The 23,021-nt window shown below is 37.0% G+C and overlaps 2 pseudogenes; one reads left to right on the forward strand and one right to left on the reverse strand.

Moving 5' to 3' along the window:
* The first annotated feature begins 1,937 nt into the window (after positions 1 to 1,937).
* On the forward strand, positions 1,938 to 11,712 carry LOC122728750 (annotated as a pseudogene).
* A 2,174-nt stretch (positions 11,713 to 13,886) lies between these two features.
* LOC122729704 lies at positions 13,887 to 14,770 on the reverse strand (annotated as a pseudogene).
* Between the last annotated feature and the right edge of the window lie 8,251 nt (positions 14,771 to 23,021).

The following is a 23,021-nucleotide window of genomic DNA, read 5'->3' on the forward strand; positions in this document are numbered from 1 at the left end:
AGTCACTAGCTGCCTTTGGCTGTGCCACAGCTGACCCAAGGTTTTTCCAAATCCTGAAAATCAGCACAATGAAAAACCAAATCTATGAATGCAGGGTGAAATCATGGCCAACCCATCACAGGTGTTTGGTGTGAAATAAATCTCCAACAGTCCTGGAAGATACAGTTTCACATCCCTGCCCTTCCCCCACCCCCCTCTACCACCCACCCCTCATTACATACACAGATTTCAATTTACTTCCCTCTGCAGATAAAAAACAAAAACAAAAGCAAACCTCCTATATATGCATATAAAATAGTGAATTGAGCTACTAGGTTTGCATTTATTTAAAGTTTTTTTTAAATGCTAGTCAGCATTTTTCTACATTTAATACACCTGGGTGTGGGCATATTCTAAAACATTTTGATTTTGCACTTGATAAGACTCCTCAACAAGAAAACTGCTTTGAATTATTGGGGTTATGTCACAGAGGAGACTTTTTATAGTTGTGTTTTAAATTATTATTAAAATCTTTTGAGGAATATTTTAGTTTCTTATTTTAGAGAAGCAATGCGGATAAATTTTAATTACTTACATGACTCTTCATCTCTGAACATGATGGAATTGGGTCATATTTGTTTGGGCAAGTGATAAACCAGTGGCTCTGGTGACTGTGGAAAAGATAATTTTCATAATCATAATCTGCTACGAATGGTGATTTATGCATTCATGGGAGTCTGGAAGATGCATCTTAAACATTAATTATAAACAGATAAAGAACATCAGAGGAATGTGATTTGATCTCAAAGCAGATCAGATTTTCATCATTTCCACAGTGATGCAACTGCGAGAACTATTGGCATGGAGAGAGACATAAACATCTATCCAAACACATAAAGTTAAGATTAAACAAGCCTGGAAGATTACGATCATGGAGTCTCTTAATCAAGACATTGTCAAGACCAAACTTGAAAACTTCATTTTGACAGATGGATAAACAACTGAGTTCCAGGATAAGTAAAGATGACAGTAACATCTTGTTTTAACCCAAATTGTGCTCAATAAACCTGATATTACAATGTGACTTTGCACTGTAAAATATTACCAATTTACCTGAACATCTGTACTAGATGTTAGGCTAAGGAGGTCAGCAAAACTAAAGACTAAGTGTCATACAGTCCTGGTGACTACATCAGTTTCTCTTTCTTTCAGCCTGTCTTGAGGTTGCCTGTTAGAACTCTAAGGAAGCTCTCAGTGTTTCAGAATTGACCATGCATGTGCCACTAACATTGGAGAAAGAATTTTGAGAGGGTAGAGTAAGGAGTAGGAGCCAGGTAAGACTCATATCATAATATAGAGTGGAAGGGGCAGGAATCGGAGAGGAATTAGGGAGGGTAGCTAACTAGGAAGTGGATGTAGCACAGACACAAACAGACACACACGTGCGCGCGCACACACACAGAGTGCCCAACCTGGAGGGCCTGCCCAGTCTTGTTACTTCTTCCTTCTCAAATTGAGTACTTTGATCCAGTCAATCACTGTTACATAGATGCTGGGGGCTATGGTTGATGCAAATGCTTTGTTTTTCCCTTTCATTCCTCTACTCTGCCCTAGGTCTTCTCTGTTCTCAGATAGTAAAGATTTAGGCAGGACAGTGTGTTTGGTAAAATGAGCAATACTGAATACTTCATTATATTAGGGTGCTATGGAAGAAAAGAAAAATCAGATCTTCTTGGCTCCACCTACCTACTGAGATCTTTGGGGCCCACTGAGTCATTTCTCTCACTTGTTTTTCTCACCAATAAAATATGATTTCCAAAAGGTCAAGGAGATGACTTTGAACCAAATAAAGAGATGATGTTTTGTTTCATTCCTAGGGTCTGCTGGAAGGTTGGGGCTCTTTCTATATCACTAAATTGAACCTTTGCATCTCTGTAGTAGGTGAAAGTGCCTCAATGATGACTCTGACTCAGGTGAATGGGCTGCAAATCTGGGACCTCCCCAGGGGTCCAGTCCCTTGTGAACTTCTGCTTGTTAGTGAATCTGCCTTTCCAGTGATGGTGAATAAGGGCCAAGTCCTCATTGCTGCCTCCTATTGTGGCCAAGGCTACATGATGGTCTTCTCTCATGAAGACTACCTAGAGCACTCTGGGTTGGCTCTTTTTCTCTATGGTGAGATGGCTTCATTACTCCAAAGGGGGTGCCATTGGGGTGCACAAATCTGTAGAAGCTTTGGCTAATATCCTTTGTGATTATGAAGTGGAGGTACAGATCATGGATGGCCTTAAAGTTTCCTTGGGAGCATACTGCATCAATGCATGAAGGCCAAGCTTGGTATTGGGCAAGTAAACCTGGCCATGACAAAGTTTTAACTAACTTCCACAGGAACCAGGTGACCAGTGTGGCTATTGTGTATTTCACTGGAAACGGTGCAGATACAGATTTCCTCAAGGTCATTAAGGTACCTCAAATCCCACTTACAGTCATGTGAGTATTACCTTTCTGCTATGGGTCTCTGTACCAGGTATCAATTAGTTGTACAGCAGTGACATCACTAAGGAGCAGACATAAACCCTACCATCAAGGATCTTTTCATCTAATTGAGGAGCAAGGCATGAAACAAATATACTTCAAATGTATCCTCATAACAGTGTTCTGAGGGAAGCATATTGCCAAAGATCATTTTGCCAAGCTGGAAGAATAGATTGAGAGAGTCAAGGAAGGCTAACTGGAGAATTGTTTTATCTGTGATTTAAAAAAGGTGATAAATGAGCTTCATAACCTTGGATGGAGTCATCCTTTAATCTTCCTTCTCTTTAATCTTGCCATATCTGATTATTTGCCAAGGCTTATTGATTTGGCCTCCAAAACATCTCTCACAACTGCCCCCTTATTTTCATTCATATAGCTATTAACTTAGTTCTGACTTTCATTACCCATGACTGGATTATAGTAATAATGAAATGCAATCAATTAATAAATGAGTGAAAGAATACATTAATGAAAAAAGTATTTATTAAGTGCTTATTACATGCAAGGCTTATTACATCTAAGCCCTGGGATACAAATACAGAAGTGAAGCAATCCCTGCCCAAAAGGATCTTATATTTGAATAGAGGGATGTTGTCTGCCTGCCACCATTCTCTTCCCTGTCCAATTCAACTTTCACATTAGGGCCAAAATAATCATCATAAGGTATAAATCTGATTGTATTACTTAGCTCAAGAAGGTTTAGTAGTTCCCTATTGCAAAATACATACACTTTATGTTGGTATTTTATTTTTTGCACAATCTAGTTCTAGCTTGCCATTCCAGTCTTATTTCATACTTTTCTTCTTGCTCTTTATGTCCCAACCAAATGGGACAACTTACTATTCTCCAACTTTGACATTCTACATCCTGCCCGGATGAGTTTTTGTTGGATGACAGTAGCAAAGTATTAGAAGTGGGAGAATAGGGGCAGCTAGGTGGCGCAATGGATAAAGCACCGGCCCTGGATTCAGGAGTATCTGAGTTCAAATCCGACCTCAGACACTTGACACTTACTAGCTGTGTGACCCTGGGCAAGTCACTTAACTCCCATTGCCCCCCAAAAATAGAAAAAGAAAAAGAAGTGGGAGAATGAGTACTGGTTTGGGGGGTATTGAGAAGATCAGCTTGATAGGAATGTCAGGTGTGGTTAGAGTACAGGGAAGTTCTGAGGAGACAGAAGTGAATAACTGGGGAAGAGTTTGAAAAGCACAATTCCTGGGACATAGTAGACACTTAATAATTGTTTATTGAAACTGAAATGAAAAGGAGGAATGGGTGAATGGGTCCACAGGAGCTTGGAAAGATCATCCCTATTTATGGCAGCACCATGGAACCTCTACATTCCAAAATATCTGTGTGTCTTTACACATTCTCCCTCATCACCCCCCACCCTCCCCGACTCAAAGGAAAAAGTTCTCCAGCTTACAAGCAGTCATTTTTGATTCCTTGTGGCCCACACCCACAATTCAATTACTTGCCAAGTCCTGATGATTCTATTGCCAATATCTCTCAGACCCTTTTCCATCCCTTTATTTCATTCCCACTTGTCCTCACACTATGTAATTAAAATCCTCATTATATTTTCCTTGGAATATTGTAAGAGCTACATAGCAGGTTTCCCTGATGCAATCCAACTTACTGAGACTTACATTCTTTCTTAGACCCCAAAATGAAGAATCCAGCAGCATTTTTGGACTGAAATGAGAAAGGGGTATGGCTCAGGGACAAAACTGGAACCCAGATTTTTTCTGATTTCAAGGCTGGATTCAATAATGATTACAAGTTTATGAACCTCATTTCTCCCCTTATTTGAATCATAGTTAAAATAAATTTCTCTAGGTATGTTTCTTGGGTTCACCTAACTTATTCTTTCATTTGTTAAAATGATCATTGGCTCCTTTTTTCCCTCAGGGCACTCATAAAATATATAACAGAAGCATTTTGCTTTCACAGCTGTGTTCAATTCTTTCCTGTTATATACTAGAATCTCTGAGATGGTAAGGACTATGTTTGCTTTTTCAGGTAGGTGGGCTGATCAATGCTACCATTTCCTTCAGAAGTTCCTTTTAAGAGTCTTACTCCCTGGACCATCCTTGAATTAAAAGGCTCATTCCATGTGTTATGTTAACCTATGGGAGAGCTTCTTTCTAGAATCTATATTTAGAACTGGAAGGGATCTTGAATGTCATCTAACTCAACTCTGTCATTTTATTGCAATCTTGAACATGATTGTATCCCTGAATAACCCAATCACCAGTTATTGAATGATGTAGGTGTTCAGACCTTTTAAAAGACTGAGGTCAAGGACCTCTTCACCAACTGGCTCTCTTAGCCATCACTATCAATTTCACTTTCATTTTCCATACTGGCTATCATGAAAATCAGCAAAAATAGTATCCACAATTTTCAACATTACCCAAACCCAAAAGGTAATGGCCACTCTTATTGGTTTTAGGGAAAACATGTCTTTGCTATCACCAGTACCCTAACATGGTCCTGGAACTCATCAGGTATATAGGGATGAAGGGAAGAAAAGTGAAGTCTGCTCTTGCAATATGTTGTTGCCCAGAATCCATTATCCTTTCAATTCTATTAACAGCCCTCCAGACCCCAGAATTAGTTCCTCTAGCATGTAGTGAGGGTTTATTAAATGTTTGTTGAATGAAGGGATGAATAAGGATGAAGTCTGGTGAGTTGACCTAATTTGTAGAAGAATCACCTTCTAAAATTCACAAGCAGTACTCCTTGTCCAGAGAGATAACAGTAGGAATTTTTATGTTCCTCAAACAAATGCAAAATATATCACAATTTTTACAAAGAATTAATTAAACACTGGGTCTTAGAAAGAAGTTTTACAGACACTAGATTATGGCAAGGTTCATCAGGAGCTTTTTGGCATGAATTTCAAGCTGTAAATAATGAACACCAGAGTGCTTTGTATTTAGATCTGAAGTAGCAAGCACTGAAGGGAGTAAAATGCAATTAGTCTATCAAGTCTCGTGTGATATACAGGAAAGCTAATGTAATAATATGATCCTTTTTCTTTTTTTTTCATAGATATATAGATAAGAGGTACCAGAACTTGGATTCAAAATCACATATCTCTTGAATTTGCAAATATCTTTGCATTGCACCATAGTCCCCTTTTATCTAGGTTTGAGGATAAGTTTTCAGAAAGGACATTGATAGGTTGCATGACATTCAGAGAAGGTTGATGATCACTTGAAATAAAAAAGGATGATGTTTAAGTTAGAAAAGAGAAGACTAACTGGGAAGATGACAGCTGTTTCCCAATGGAAGAGGAATCAAATTTATTTGTTTGGCTTCAAAGGGAAGAACTAGGATGAATAGAAGGAAGTAGAGCCAGATTTCAATTCAATGCAAGGAAAAACTTCCTAATAACTGGCTCATTACAAAGATGGGATGGAATGGACTGCCTTTTAAGATAGTGAATTCTTAATCACTGGAGAACTTGCGAAAATTGTGCAACTATTCATTGGGAATGTTATATAGAAGATTTATACTTCTGCTGGGATTGGAATAGATGATCCTTGTGATACCTTTCTACTCTCAGGTTCTATGACTCAGTAGGAGTCTTTGCACACAGTGAGCTCAGTGAATAGAATTCCAGGTTAACTGACTGATCCCCTGAGTGTTATTTCTCACTTCTGCCCACTATCCCTTAGGCACTAAAAGGAAAAAAATGCCACTTTTTCAGGGAGGAAGGACCAGGAACAGCTTCTGAATGGAATCTCCCAGTTGGACGCTGTGATGAATGGAGTGCCCTCTAAACTACTGGTTCATGGAGCCTTGGCTTTTTTTTCTGGGACTTCATTCCTCCCTTGGCTTCTTTCTAATAGGCACTCACTAGTAGGCTAGGGCCAAGTGGTGCTTGCTACCCATGAGAATATGCTTTCTGCTCCCATGCTAGGCTCTTTTCTGAACAATGCAATTCAGTGGCTGCCTGGGGGCCAGACAAACAGGGTAGGAGTAGATTCTGATTTGAAAAATCTGTGTCCTCTGCTGGCAGGGAATTTAGCCCAGAAACTCAATTGACCTCTGACTTGGGTGTCTACTGCTGTAAAATCTATCATGACCTAGAAGCAAAACAGTTGCAGGGGTTTGTGGCAGAAGGTGAAGGGTTACTGATTGGGGGTCAGGCATGGTTCTGGGCCTTCTAGAATCCAAGCAAATCCATTGTGGCTAATTTTCCTGGCAATTACATGGTCAATCCCTTTGGCCAAAGTATCCCAGGCTATACCCTAGAAAATGGCTCTTTCCCTATCCCTAAACCCAGGACAAAGATCTATCACTTATAAAGGGCTCTGTCTCAATTTTATGATGAGTTAAAAGGGCAGGGAGGGAAGCAGGAAAATAGCTAGTGTGCAAAGCCAGGGCATGACTGTAGGGCCTTCTTGAAGATCCCTCCAGAGGGTGTCCCTCTTTATTCTTTTATGTATATATTTTTGTGGGAGGCACCAAGAGTTACTGGTGTTCCCCTTTTCAGCCAGAACCACCCTGTGGACAGGGACTCCGATGAAGCTATCCTGCTCTATGTGGCTACTGAGGTGGCCTACACGGAGACCAAATGCACATCACTGGACAGCAGACCTGGGGAAGGAATTTGCTCCTCTCAGTTGAACCCTCTTTCACCATGGAGGTCAATGGCATCAAATTATGTAAGGATGGGTAAGTCATTGTATCATGGGTGCTGGAGAAAGGATGGAATTAAATGACACTCACTAGAGTCCCAGGTGCTTTAGCAAGAACTCCCATCTCCCTAATCTTTTTGTACCTAAAATGTGATAGGGATTTGGAATTTATTAGTTAAGGTGTGACTAGGAAAAACATGGTGAGTTCTGAAGTTTAGAGCTCTGGGAAGACAAATGAAGGTTCAGGGAGGGAATGATGGCAGATGGGAAATCAGGGTGGAAGAATATCAGCCCTTATCATGGTCTCTCTGGGAGAGTACTGGACTCTACCTTCCTGAAGGTTGTATGATGAACATCATGATGCCATTGACAGCTGCCATTGCTGTTCTACAGGTAATTCCCTCAGTACATGCTGTCACCTCTTCCACAGGCTTCTGCTCCCCAACTTCCTTCCTAGGGGATATTTCCTTTCATAATCAATTTTTTTCTTTCTCTGAGTCTATTCTGCATATGGTTAATCTTTTATAGAAAAGTAATTTAGTCAATAAGCATTTATTAAGCACATACTATATCCTTGTCACTGTACTAAGTGTTAGAGATACAAAAAAGGCAAAAGATAGTTTCTGCTTTCAAGGAGCTCACAGTCTAATGGGAGAAACACCATATAAGCAAATATATACAAGACAAATTAGAAGTAATCAACAGAGGGAAGACAATAGAATTAAGAGAGATTAGGAAAGACTAATTGTAGAAGAATGGATTTTACTTATCACTTGGAGGGATCCAGGGAGGAAGAACATTTTAGGTATTGGGGACAGTCAGTGAAGATGCTTAGAGTCAGGAAACGGAATATCTTGTTTGAGACAAAGCAGGAAGAAGAAAAAATTTTTAAAAAATGAGGAACAGGGGCCAGCTAGGTGGTGCAGTGCATAAAGCACCGGCCCTGGATTCAGGAGTACCTGAGTTCAAATCTGGCCTCAGACACTTGACACTTACCAGCTGTGTGACCCTGGGCAAGTCACTTAACCCCCATTGCCCCACGGGGAAAAAAAAATGAGGAACAGCAAGGAGGCGAGTGTCACTTGATCTTGATTGCAGCGTATATAGGAATAAGATACAAGGAGACTGGAAATGTAGAAAGGGGGAGTGATGAAGGGGTTTAAAAGCTGAACACGGAATTTTATTTTTTATACTAGAGGTAATAGGGAGCCACTGGAGTTTATTGAATTGGAAGAGGGGAATGACATGGTCACACCTATGCTTTAAGAAGACCATTTTTATAACCAAGAAGAGAATTGACTAGGGTGGGGAAAGACTTGTAGCAGGGAGACCAACCTTTAGCCATATTGCATTAATTCAAGTGTGATGTGATAAGGGCTTAGATCAGGATGATGACAATGTCAGAGGAGAGAAGGGAGTATATAGAAGAGATGTTATGAAGGTAAAACTTATAGAACTTGGCAATAAATTCGATATGAGGGATGAATGAGAGTGAGGAGTTGAGGATGACACCTAAATTGTAAGGAGAGTATGTGGGACAATCCATCTTATCATAGGAGAGGACATGGGAAAGAGAGTAAGAAGGAACAAGGATTTATTTATTTAAAATCACTCTTTCTCTCTTGTTCTCCCCATGCAATGCTGCCTCCTGAAAAATACCTAAGGGAATAATTGTCAAACTGCATCTCTGTTCCAAGTAGCCCGGGGCTAGCTGCCTAATAGTGACTCCCCCCAGCAACCCTCTGGGAGTTCTTGATATCAACATCAAAAGTTAGGAGCACATTCCAAAACATTCCAGTTTCCCATAATACCTCCGCCACCTTTGAATTCTCAAAATCCCTGTTGAACCTATTTAAATATATTTTAACTTAGGTTCTTTGGGGTGATAAATCATTACCTATCTACTTATGGTGGTTATGCTGGTTATACATTTTGGTCACTGATACTCTTGCTTGTCCTTCCCTATGGTATCACCTTAATGCTATCCCTTCCCCACCCCCAGGTACAAATTGGCTGCCACTCAGATGACCTGACTGGGGCCCCAAAGCTGTATAGAGAACCCATGGTCATTTGAAGAAAACTGGCAAATAAAACCAAGTGTTGATCTCCTCCCTGGAGGAGTGGGGCTGGAGCTAATCTATGCAATTGTGCCCAAGGGGCAAGGTAGTTATGTTGATGGGAAGATGGATTCACTATTTTAAATTAGTCTTCATAGTTTGCAGAACTCCAAGATTTGGTTTTTAAGTTATATGGTAATGGTAACTTGATAGCTCACTAAGAGTGATCAGTCCTTAAGAACAACAAATAGACCAGAGCATCCATGTTGGCTAGATGCTCTGTCCTCTTCTCCGTAGGGTAAATTGCCTAAGAAACACATTGGTGGCTGCACTGATTGAATAACTGGTTGAATAATCAGAGAAAAAGAAAATGGAGGTTTTTAAGGAAAGATTATTATTATTTAAAATACTAATAAACATTTTTATTTAAAATTTTGTTTCAAATTCTATTACTCCTTCCCTCCCTTTCTTCCCCCTTCCCCGAGGTGGTAAACAATCATATATAAATTACACATGTGCAATTATGTGAAACATTAACATATTATTCATTTTGTATAATAAAAGTTGAATAAAAATGAAAGAAAGAGAAAAATAGCATGCTTCAGTCTGTGTTCAATCAATATCAGTTCTTTCTGTGGAGGTGGATAGTATGCTTCATCATTAGCCCTTTGGGATTGTCTTGGATCCATTGTGTTGCTGGGAATAGTTGTCATTTACAGTTCATCAAATAATATTGCTGTCACTGTGCACAACATTCCCTTGGTTCTGCTCACTTCACTATACATCAATTCATATGTCTTTCCAGCCCTTTCTGAAATCATCCTGCTTGTTATTTCTTATACCACAACAATATTCCATCACAATCATATACCACAGCTTGTTTAGCCATTCCCCAACTGATGGGCATTCCTTTGATTTCCAATTCTTAGCCACTACAAAAAAGAGCTCCTAGGAATATTTTTTGTACAAATAAGTCTTTTTTCTGTTTTTTTGGGATATCATTGGGATATAAACCTAGCAGTGGTATTACTGGATCAAAGGGTATGTATAGTTTTATAGCCCTTTAGGCATAAGGAATTATTATCATCAACAACTTCCAACTCCTGACCATTGAGACATGAGGGTAGATTGGAGGGAATGGGAAGGAAGTCCTATTCCTGTTTTAGGAAGAGTGATCTCACCCAAATTATCTATGTGGCTGGCTTTGTTCCCTGTAATCTCTCTCAGGGGTGTCTCTGGCTAAGACTTCCTTGAGAAGTACCCAGGCATTACTCTCTGGCATGGTACCATCAAGCAACCTAGTCCCTTGAATTTTTAACTGTTCTGCTTAGTGAAACAATTTTACTAACATTTCTTTACTCTCACATTTCTGGATGCTTTATCTCAATCCCCGTTTCTCTGGAATACAAGGTCTAGGTGGAAAATACAGGGGCATATTGTGGAAAGAGCAAGTTTGCCTTGATGTTACATTTGTGTCTTCCAAATGTGCCATATATTCAAGATGTCAGGTCAGGAATATTTTTCCCATTAGAGTAGGGGTTTTTAACTTTTTTTTGTGTCACCTACCCCTTTGGCAATCTGGTAGAACCTATGAATCCCTTCTAAGAATAATACTTTAAAATACATATGAAAAAACACACAGGATTGAAGAGGAACCTAATTATGTTGGAATACAGTTATCAAAATTTTAAAAACAAGTTCTTGGACACCAGTGCAAGAATTCCAGTATTTGATAATCCTGTATCTATCTATCTATATCTATATCTATATCTATATCTATATCTATATCTATATCTATATCTATATCTATATCTATATCTATATCTATATCTATATCTATACCTATACCTATACCTATACCTATACCTATACCTATACCTATATCTATATCTATATCTATATCTATATCTATATCTATATCTATATCTATATCTATATCTATATCTATATCTATATCTATATCTATATCTATATCTATATCTATATCTATATCTATATCTATATATCTCCTTCCAGAGTCATCTTTTTAAGAAGTCCAAGATCATCCCTCAAATCTTTTACCTATGTTATTTTTCCCTCCTATATTTACTACAGCTTTACAGTTAGAAACTCCTTTTTCCCCATAAGAGGAAGGTACTAATCAGTTGTGGTGATGATATTCAAGATACTGGTATTCAAAAGTTAGTGTGTTTCTATACTGTAAGGTAAACTCATCAATGTGCATATGTTGGGCTGCATCCAAGTCTCTCCCTCACCTTTCTCTTCTCATTTCTCTCCTGTTAGCTACAGGAGTCCTTTGGCTGGGAGCCTTATATTTAAGTCTTCAAGGAGTCCCAGACATTATCTTCAATGTCCGGGGACAAAACTGTCAAGATGAATCTATGGTTGAAGAAATCCTCTCAACAAGTCCAGAGAAATCTGGCTCCTTTTTTCCAGTTGTGGGGCTGTCCTTTTCAAAAGGAAGTAGCTGCTTCCTTGGCTTCTTTTCCTGAATGGCAGGAAAATCTTATGAATGTGTATATATATATATATATATATATCTATATATATATATATCTATCTATATATATCTATAGATATATATAGATAGATAAGGAATTAGGGAAAATCAAAAAGGGTTGGGGAGTGTCTATGGGGAAGACTTACCTCCTAAGCTTCTTTCTAGGGCATTTTAGCCACTTTTAAAATGCCAAAGATGCATTGGTTAGGGACATTTATTGTCAATTTGTGTTTAGGAAGAGGCTTCAGGAGCTAGTACACAGTGATACCAAGTTATCTATATATGAGAAACTATATTGGGCTTCAAATTCTTTCCTCATGCGTAAGGAAAACAAAACAAAATAAAAATCTCTTTATTATGATTGGGGACCATCAGGCTTTTTTCACTTCTAGGGGTCATTTTCAGAAAGGTTTTCAGAGATCCAACAGCAATATATCTGGGCTTTTCCATAACTTCAACACAGATTTTCTTTTTGTTTTGTTTTGTTGTTGTTGTTGTTGTTGTTTTTTTTTTGCATTTCACTAGCTTTATTGAAAGGTCACTTTTTTTTTGATGAGGCAATTGGGGTTAAGTGACTTATCCAGGGTCACACAGCTAGTAAGTGTCAAGGGTCTGAGGCCGGATTTGAACTCAGATTCTCCTGAATCCAGGGCCAGTGCTTTATCCCCTTTCTTAGTACCAGAACATAATGGTACTTTGTTAGGTTACTTCAGCTAACTTAAGTTTGCATTGATGAATTAGAAAGGAAATTCTTCAGTGAATCAGGTGTTTAGGTATAACTGAAGAATGGATCTGCAAAACACTTTACAAAATGAAGCATAAGACATATGAGACATACGGTGGTTCTTTGGTTTATCTTTAAAGGGAAGTTTTTTCCCCCCTTACAACATGATATCAAAGGGAAATTTAAACTAATTATAGCTATTGTGGAAGTTAAGCTATATAATGCACTGATTAACTATATGATTTCCCAACACAATATGTCAGTTTAGACTCATTAACCTACATCTAGCCTTGAGTGCTCCAACTACCACATAATTAGTCAGTTAAATTGCTGCTTACTTGAATCTGGATAGATAACTCACTTTAGTCCAAGTAGAATTGTTACAGGACCATTATGACATTAGCATATCCCATATGTATTGCTTTTAAATACAAAGCTTTATACTAACAGTCCAGTTTCATACCAACAGTAATCCTCATTTAAAAGCTCTGTTGTTAGCATTAACATATATTGCTTTAGAAGGGCAAAGCTGAGGTTTCACATTGGCAGACTATGAGTTACTTAATACAATAGAAATTAATTTTTCCTAAGGGGCTAGATATTGAAATAAAAATTATTCTGTATAAAATTTAGTATACCATATCACTTCTTCCCCAGGATAATGTGGAAGATCACTTAAACTTAACATGTTTGTTTACAACTTTAGTAGAATTTTTTTGTTTTGCTTTTGGTTTTGGGGTTTTTTTGCAGGGCAATGGGGGTTAAGTGACTTGCCCAGGGTCACACAGCTAGCAAGTGTCAAGTGTCTGAGGTCAGATTTGAACTTAAGTCCTCCTGAATCCAGGGCCAGTGCTTTATCCACTTCGCCACCTAGCCACCCCCATTAATAGAATTTTATAATCAAATTTGAATGAAAAATATACCAAACAAAAATAAATCTTTAGAATTATTGGATTACTTAGTTGTATAAGGCTTTAATAAGGTTGTCTATATTGCCTTAAAGACTAGTAACCCTGATTATACTAAAGTGTATCATACCATTTTCAGAAGTTGATCTGATGAGAACTTGTATCACAATTCAAATAACATCAATTAAAGTCAATCACACCTTGCCATCAATACTACCTATAATCAGTAACTGTCAATTCACAGTATAGTCTCCCATCCTTATTCTACATTAGGGTTTCACATTTGAGTTTTAGTTTTTATAAACATGCTTCAAAGAGGATCATAATTTAATCCTGAACACACTTCCAACTGCATCACACGTAATTGATTTCCAACTATAGAGCCTCTTTTCCCCTCACATCTGAAGACATCAGTGCTAACCTAGTTGCTGTGTTTCAGATTTCACAGTTTAAATCCATTCTAATATTGGAGTCCACGGTTCTGATGTGAAATAAGCCTTCAAAATAGTTGAACTTCTTCACCATAGAATCCTATTAAGACCCAGTTTCAGGGACTGTTGAAAGATGAGTGATTTTGTAATAACTGTGCTTCCACTGTTGTGCAGTATGCCCAGACACAATCCACTTCAACTTCTGAACATTTGGTTTAGAACACTTGTTTGAAGAGTATTCAGTTAGGCACTTTGCAAAAGTTCCTGCCAGAAGGTCAGATCTCTGTAATTTATCTTGGAATGTTTCTGAAGACATTCTACTCCTTCTGTCAATTCTATAAATTTCTGTGCTTAAATCTCCAGTGCAATTATAGACAATGCCAATACAGAAGGCTTTGCTTTAGAAAACATAATTCTACAGTGGCATGCCTTAAGCTGAGCTTCCAGTCTTTCAAAACTCAGGTTCTTTTCTCCTTTCAAATGGTAAGTTTTCATGAATGAGTGAATAATAGAGCTGTAGAAGCTGAAAGGCAGTAGTAGCTTTGACTTTCCAACACACTTTCACCAATACAATCTTTTTCATTCTCATCAGGTCAGAAGCTGAATTTATATTGGCTTATTCGGATCAAATCAGTAGCTAATGGGATATTTCTCTCTTCTGTTGATTTCACAGCCAGATAGAAGCAACTTAATCCCACACATCCAAAATGTTTGGGCTGTACCTTCATTTTGGATAGAAATCTTATCCAGTTAATTCACAGCTAGAGAGAAAGTCTCTATGTCAAAACCAAAGAACTGAGTTAAGCTAAGAAGGTCTTTCACTTCAAAATCCCTCAGGCTTGCAGTCATCCGAAGGCCATTATCATGAGCAGATTCAATTAGTCTCAAGCCACAGACCTTTGGCTGACATCTGGACTCCTGTTCCAACAGAACATTCAGCTGGTGCAGTAGTTTCTGAGCTTCAGTTGTTACCAGTTCCTCTATCATTTTGAGCTCCTCCCGGCGGCTCTTCTTCCGTAACAAGCCTCAACCCCTCCTCCCCTACCTCCAACCCCCTGTCTCCCCCCGGGCCTGTCTTCTCCTCACCCCGAAAAGTTAGTCCAAACGTCCCGGACGACGCGGGAACTAGATGGAGGAGAGGAGAGGAGAGGGAGCCAGGGGTGGGGGGTGCGGGAGATGATGGAGGAGTTTTCTGGGACCCCGGCTCCAGTGAGTTGAAAATGATACCAGTCCCAGGTCGCCGAGCGCTGAGCACTTCAACACAGTTTCAAGGGTTTTCCTATTATCCCAAACAAAAACTATTACAAGAATCAGGAGGTCGTAGGAAGAATTTCATCTCCCACTTTGTTTTAGGTGGTTCTTACTCAAATTCTAATTTTAAAATTTTTTGATTTTTCACTCCATTCCTGAATATATAACCGCAGACAATACAAAATGACACAACATAATAACTCTTGACTAAATTTCTCAGAAATTGTTGTTCTTCATCCTTCATTCTTGAAGAGATCTGAATTTCCACAGAATTAGCTATAAAAGATTCTCACTCATTTAATTGGGTATGTTCTTACATTTGAAAGGAAAGACAGGAATATTTTTTAAAATAAAATTTTATTTATATTTTTTGTTTTTATGTCACCTAAATTTGCTGCTCTGTTCATCCATCCCCTTTGCCTCTTCCCAGAGAGTCATCCTTTATAACAGAATTTTTTGAAGAGAAAAACCCATCAAAATTGACTAATACATTGAAAAAAAAAACGATAGTTGATACAATGTTCTATACACACATACTCCCTACTTCTGCAAAACAGTGAGGGGTAGGTGGTGAAGATGTCTTCTTATATCTCTTCTTTAGGACCATATTTTCAGAGATATTTCTTAATTTGAAATTAAGAAATTCAATTTATTGAATTTGTGAATTCACAACCTGTCTTTGATTATCAAAGCTATTTGAGATTTATTCTCTTTATTGAGTTGCATCTACCAATATTCTTTGAATAAATCAGAGGTATAGATAAGATAGCCTAAATTATTGTCCTTAGTATGAGATAGATGAAAAAAGAAGAAAAAATGACTCCATACTTTATTTTTCATTTTTACTGTTGTAATTTGCTTCAAATCCTCCCTCTTCTCCATCTTTGTAGGCTCCTTTAAAATTCTACTACTAAATAAAATGTTATTTTTAAATGGAAAAACACATATCCTTCTTTGCTTTAAACTTCTTTGGCAAATTATTGTACTCTGCCAGCTCAGATCTGAATTTCTAAGGATCTCTATGCTTTCTATGACTAAATATCTTTTCTTTCTCTGTTTCCCTTCTTTCTCCATCTGTTCCAGTTGAGAATTTCTCCTTTTTAAATACATGCTTCAACATGAGGACTTTTGTGATCTCTCCGGATGCTATGTTCCCAGTACTGAGAAACAGAGACAGAGAGACAACTTGTGTGTGTGTGTGTGTGTGTGTGTGTAGTTGTTTATCCTTTGTTCTCCAAGAGGACCATGATATCAGGATGGTGATGTCTTAACTTGCAAATGAGTTGGATTTAAGTGAGGCAGGACTGTGCAAAATTACTAGCTTTACACTCTCCTGTAGAACCATCTGGGTCCAGTGGCACGATAAAGATCAGGATGACTTGAGATGGCCCCAATGCAGTGGGAGATCTTGGCCTTCTTAAGCTAAGGTCTTTCCCAGCAGTTTGTCTGAGGCAATACCCATTCAGTGATTAAGGTTAGGTAAGAAATGAAGCAAACAATGGCCTCTTTTACCTACTAAAAAAATCAGTCTAGGAGGGGAAAACGTCAGGGTTTCTAGCCAGAACAGAAAAAAATGCTATTAACACTCACTAGGAGCCAACAAAACCCAATGGCCAACAAAACCCAATGACCAACTGAGGTTTGGGTTGGGACCTATTATTGGCCAATCAGTGAGAGCCAGAGTGATTTGGGTTTAAGGTGTAGTCAAGTAAAGCTCAATTAATCCATCCTCACTTCCTATCTTGGATAAGAAGGTATGCAGTGTTTGATTGTTTTTCAGGCATAGTATAATAAGAATAATTTTCAAAGCAATATCCAATAATGGGCCATATCTTTGTCATCTTATACTTAACTGAAAAAATTATAGACTATAAGATGCTATTATGCACCACCGCCACCATCCCCCCATCACTAATAGCAACAAATAGTATGTATGTATATATATGTATATATATATATATATATATATATATATATATATATATAATACAAATCATTTTGCAAATTTACCTCATTTTATTCTCTCAATCCTGAGAGCTAGGTGCTATTATATAAATAATCTTGCTAAATGACCCTTTAATAGTAAACATCAGGGGGCAGCTAGGTGGCACAGTGGATAGAGCATGGACCCTGGAGTCAGGAAGACCTGAGTTTAAATCTGGCCTCAGACACTTGACACTTACTAGTTATATGACCCTGGGCAAGTCACTTAACCCTAATTGCCTCACCAAAAAAATAGTAAACATCAGGTGAAACATAAAACAATGAGATGTGTGTTCACCAAAGGTGACAGATGAGAGAGAGAGAGAGAGAGAGGGCAGAATCTATGTCCAAAAAGGATTCTCTGAGAAAATTTCCAAGTTGGTCCTGTTTTTGGATGACATTGAGTTGACTGCATCAAGTCCCATGACATTGCAGAGTCTTCTAGTAGAACTCAATAATCAATCAAAGGAATTTGGTAAGTTTATCCACATAGGAGAGAACAAGTGGTTGAAGTATGGTTATTTTCCATAGTCCAACACGAATTTGGATGGAAACTCTAAAGAGCCTGTCTGACAGTATGCATATCTGTGCCAGACAATATAGATGGACTGGGTCCAGAATTGAAAAAAGAAGAGGAATTGAAAAACTGGATTGCGTTTACAACATTTCAAATATATCTTTTACAGACTGCCAGCTTCCCTTGAAAGCAAAGACCCAACTTTTTAATACTATCATTTTACTGGTATTGTTATATGCCAATAAGACATAGAATATACAGTATACTAGATAAAATAAAGAGGAGTATACTACTGATGGCAATGAAGAGGCACATAATCAGTGTGAACAGGCTATAATACAGAACCAATGAAGAATTCTGAAGGAGAAGAGAAATAAATAATAACATCAAGGAATTGTATGAGAAGAAGAGAAAATGGACTGCTTTTGTGATAGGAGTGAAGGATGACGGATGGACAACTAGGATTCTCCACTGATATTCTTGTATTGTCAGGAGACATTGAGGAAAGCCTCCAATATGTTGGGTTGACCCAACTATGCTGATTTTTTTTAAGTCCAGGGGATGGATAGGCATGGATGGATCATGTTCTGCATCTCTGGGAGAAACTAACTTCTGAATAAATGCAATCACAGATCCACTTGAGTGTTGTTGTATAAAGAAAGAGAATGTTTGCTCTCAGATGATGAGATTTTTATCAGAGACTATTAATTTTCAATAAATAGGCATATGGGTGGTTAGAGCATGAGTTTGGAGTTTAAATCTAGCCTCAGACATCAATTAACTTTGTGATCCTGGGCAAGTCACTTAACCCCTATTTGCCTCAGTTCCTCATCTGTAAAAAATAGGGACACACTGAAGAAGGAAACTGCAAACTGTTCCAGTATCTTTGCTAAGAAAATACCATGGATTTTTGTCCATGTGGTCACATAAAATCAGATACAACTGAACAGCAGCAACAATTTGTGTTCAAAGAAATCTTAAAGATCATCTAGTTCAATCCCTTCATTTTACAGAGATCAAGAGGTGAATGATTTTCCCAAGGTCACACAGCAAGTTAATGGCAGAGCCTGGATGAGAATCCAGCTCTCTTGAGATTTTTTTTTTGCCTTATAGTACCACTCACTCCTAGAGCAATTTCCCATCTTTTAAATTTCAGTGTAGTAACTTGCACAGTCCTTTTTTCCTTTGGGGTACCATTTTAGCACTTTATAAGTGACACCACCTGTTCCCTCCCCACACACCACTACCATATTACCCACTGTTTATTCTATGCTAATTTTAGTCTGTTGCCTAGGAGAGAAAGAAAAAGCAAAATTCTTTCTCCTTTCTCAGACACCCTAGTGTGCTTGGTTGTAGTATTACAGCAGTACAGAAGGCTATGAACTTTGGAAAGAAGAAATGGACATTTCCTGAGTGCCCCAAGCTATGGAACTCTCTCCTATGGCTCACACTTTAGTAATATAACTCTTCCCACCTCCACATTCTGTTCCTCTACTCATAGCATATTATTATTATGACAGTAACATGCATGTTCAGGTCATTCTTTATTATAACTGAAACTACAGGGAATATTAATTCTATAAATATTGAACATAACCATGATCTCTATGCAGTCTATTTCATTGAAGCTTTGTGTGTGTGTGATTTTAAGATTTCCACAGAAGAAAAAAAACAACAAATTAGGCTAAAAGCAAGACATAAATTTGTTATATTTTAAATCAAGCAAGTAAAAGATTTCTAGCTTAACTTGAGATCCCCTTTGGAGTGGGGGAGTAGCTGGGGAAGAGATGCAAATCACTCACTAGACAAGGATATGACCAAAGTCTCCAGAGGGCCAGGAAACAACTATACATCTTCCTTTGGAGGAAATAAGGACCTTGAATGAGATGGTTTTGATGTCACTAGAGGGAGGAGGAAAGGCATTGAAAAATATATCATCCTACCCTGCAGATTTAGTGCCCAGGATTTGGCAGGTTCTAGTGGCTCTTCTCAGTTTATTGTGGGCACATCAGAGTCGGTCCACATAACAAGGTTACTTTTCCATAGAGAGGGGAGTCACATGTTTTATAAGGAGTTTTCCACCTGTGGTGTCACATAGAAGTAGGCACCAATAGCCTAGGATCTGGAAGTTCTCATTAAGGAAGAGAATGTACAAGTCCAAACATGGAGGCTGAGAAGACAAGGCAGCTCATTTTTTCTCCTCCTTTGTAGAAATGTCCCTTTTCTTCTACCCCATTATTTAAGTCTAATGCATACAGTTTCAGATAACAATTAACATTTGTTTCAAGTTGAGGGCATTTTGAGAAAAAGTCATGTATAGTTGAACAACTATGTTACTCATCTACTTGGGCATAGGTTTAAAGCATCAAACAGCCCTTGGAGGCGTGTTTAATCTTAATTAGAAAAAAAAATCTCTAGGACCTTTCTTTGGACTCTGAACATTAACATTTAGTTTGTAATTCTCAGCATTTACAAACACATATTATATAATTGGAAGAATTTTAACTTTCTCATTGTCAATGCTAACTCATTTTTAATGCCTATTTTAAATGCTATTGTTAACAAGATTGTTCCATTAGGAATGGCAAGAGTTGGCAGCTTTGGGCAGGTTTTAATGCTTGTTTGTTTTTAGTGAAATTACTTCTAGTCTTTATCCACTTTATAAAGATATATATATATATATATATATATATATATATATATATACTATGACTTGAAATATTTACTTTTCCCAATGTTATAGAAATATCTATTGTCACATGTTTAATGTTTTAAAAGTGATGTATTTTCCAAATGTTTTCTCAATAAAAAATGGAATAATCATACAGCCTTTATTTTTTTCTTCTGTTCATATGATTTACTGTATTAATTATTTTCCTGGAATTAAACATTCCCATATAGTTAAACATCCTACTTGGAGATTAAGCATAAATTTTGTATATACCATGATATTTTAATTGCTAGTTGTTAATTTTATATTTCTGCATTGATATTTATTAATATGTTCTATAATCTTTTTTTTGGTTTTGTCCAGTTTTGGAATCAAATTTTTATATACATTATAGAAGGACTTGAGTAGCTGACCAACTTTCTTATGCTTTGAAATGGGTAGGAGGAAAGTAATTTGTTCTTGAGTAGTTTGGTAGAATTCCATTTGTGCCTAGTGTCATTTTTATTAGGATGCTTTTTAATGGTGTCTCTTATTTCTCCTTTTGAGATCCATCTACTTAGGTAATCAACTTCTTGCTTTGTTAAAACTAGTCTTTTATATTTTTTAATGTTAATCATTCTTTTTTAAGTATTGTTTTTCTTAACATAGTGTGGTACACACAACTGATATATCTATCTATATATCTCCATCCCTTGAAATGATCTCTTCTTTCTTATTTCTAATTTTGGGGATATGGGTTTGTCCTTTTTAAAAATTAGATTTGCAAATGATTTATCTATTTTTTTACTCCTGAATTTATCATTTCAACTTTTTTGGGGGGTAGGAGGTTAACTTTTATTTGCATTGCTTGCTTCGGTCTTATTTTCCCATTACTGTTTGGCTTGTTGATTTTTTTTTTAATTGTTCAAGGGGAGACTCAATTAATTAATGACTCTCACTTTTTGAAATAGACATTCAGCAGTATAACTTTATCTCTAGTTGCTCCTTTAGGTGAATATTATAGTTTTAAAAAATATGTAGTACCATTTGTTATTTTAAAAAATAATTTACTTATTAATAATTCATTATAGTTTACATATAGATCTATAATTTTGATTCATATTATTGTCATCCTACATATTATGTATATAATATATTTTTTATTATATTTGCTTATGTAGTCTTTGTGGCCCAGCTCATGATTAATTTTTTTTTGGTAAGTCACACTAACCTTGAAAAATACATATATTCTTTGATTTTTCCATTAAGTTTTCTGTATTATATCTATTGGGTATAATATTTTTAATATTGTCTTTAGAAATCTAATTTCTTTTTTTCTAGTGTATTTCATCTTATCCTAAAATGTTATCCTCCTTATTATTGTGGTTTTTTAAAATGTTATTTCTACCTGAATAACAGTAAAGTTTTTATTTTTGAATGTTATGGAAGAATCATTAGATGCTTCATGCATATCTAAATCACTAAACTTTCCTTTTTTTTTTTTTTTTTGGTGAGGCAATTGGGGTTAAGTGACTTGCCCAGGGTCACACAGCTAGTAAGTGTTAAGTGTCTGAGGCCGGATTTGAACCCAGGTACTCCTGACTCCAGGGCCAGTGCTCTATCCACTGTGCCACCTAGCTGCCCCTAAACTTTCCTTTTTCCCATTCCATTTCAATAGGACACATTTGCAAAATGTATTATTGTTGGTTATCTTTTGGAATATTTTCTTAATTTAATTCTACTTTGATGTCTATCTAATTACTCTAGATTTTTGTGAGGAGCAATATCATAGTAAATTTTGACACTTTTTCATTTGGAATAAATTAAATATTTCTAGAAATATTTCCTACATATTTTTTGGAATTGAAATATATTGTTGAATTGAAATATATTCTGTACAAATTTTATTAAAAAAGTTTAGGTCGTAAATATATTGGTATAGAAAAGCATATATTTTAAAATACTATATAAATATGAATTGGTATAATTATCATTATTACTCTGGCTTGGAGCTCATGCTAGATTCAGTTATCCAAATAGTCTCTATTATTGCATTTACTATATGCATCATAGTGTTCTTAGATGGTGGAAATTAAAAAATAACAATTAAGACACCATTTTGGAGTTTATACTCTAATAGGCAAATTAATTAATGATTATTTATTATATAATTTCCAGGTGACAGACATTGTGCAAGCTAATAGGAATATAGATATAAAAGTGATATTATCTTTTGGCTTTAAGGGGCCTTATAGTCTACAAAAATATAAATATGGGCAACTAATCTATAATATCATATATTATTGCATTAAAGAAGTTGTAGAACAAATAACTTTTGATGTTTCAGACAATAGATTTTTAACCAACCTCCAAGGTTTCCTCCAACAATAACATAATTATATGATGCAATAATTCATCCAGGGTTCATACAATGGAAGTATTCTTACATAGGATAGGAGGTTGGATGAAGTGACTTTTAAGGGCTCTGAATTTCACATCCACCCTTTTGAGGGAGGGTAATGCTTTGTAAGCGCGCGCGCGCGCGTGTGTGTATAGGGGTGCCATAGAAGACTAATTTAAGGAGATTTTTAAGGAGTTTAAAGGAGATTTAGAGAAGAGGTAGCTACATGCTATCAGAAGGTATGAGGGATACTTTTCGGTCAGGTGACTTAGCCAGATGGGTAATTGGGTGATTAATAAATTATGGGACCAACAGCCTATGAAGTCCCATGAGGGCTGGATAGTAGACTAGATACAGGCTTGTAACAAAGTCCTTTGGTAATGGAAGAAAAGCACAAAAATAAAAAAGGAAATCCAAATCTGGGATCAAGATGAAT

Source organism: Dromiciops gliroides, chromosome 5 (assembly GCF_019393635.1).
Source record: "Dromiciops gliroides isolate mDroGli1 chromosome 5, mDroGli1.pri, whole genome shotgun sequence".
In the NCBI taxonomy this organism is placed as follows: Eukaryota; Metazoa; Chordata; class Mammalia; order Microbiotheria; family Microbiotheriidae; genus Dromiciops; species Dromiciops gliroides.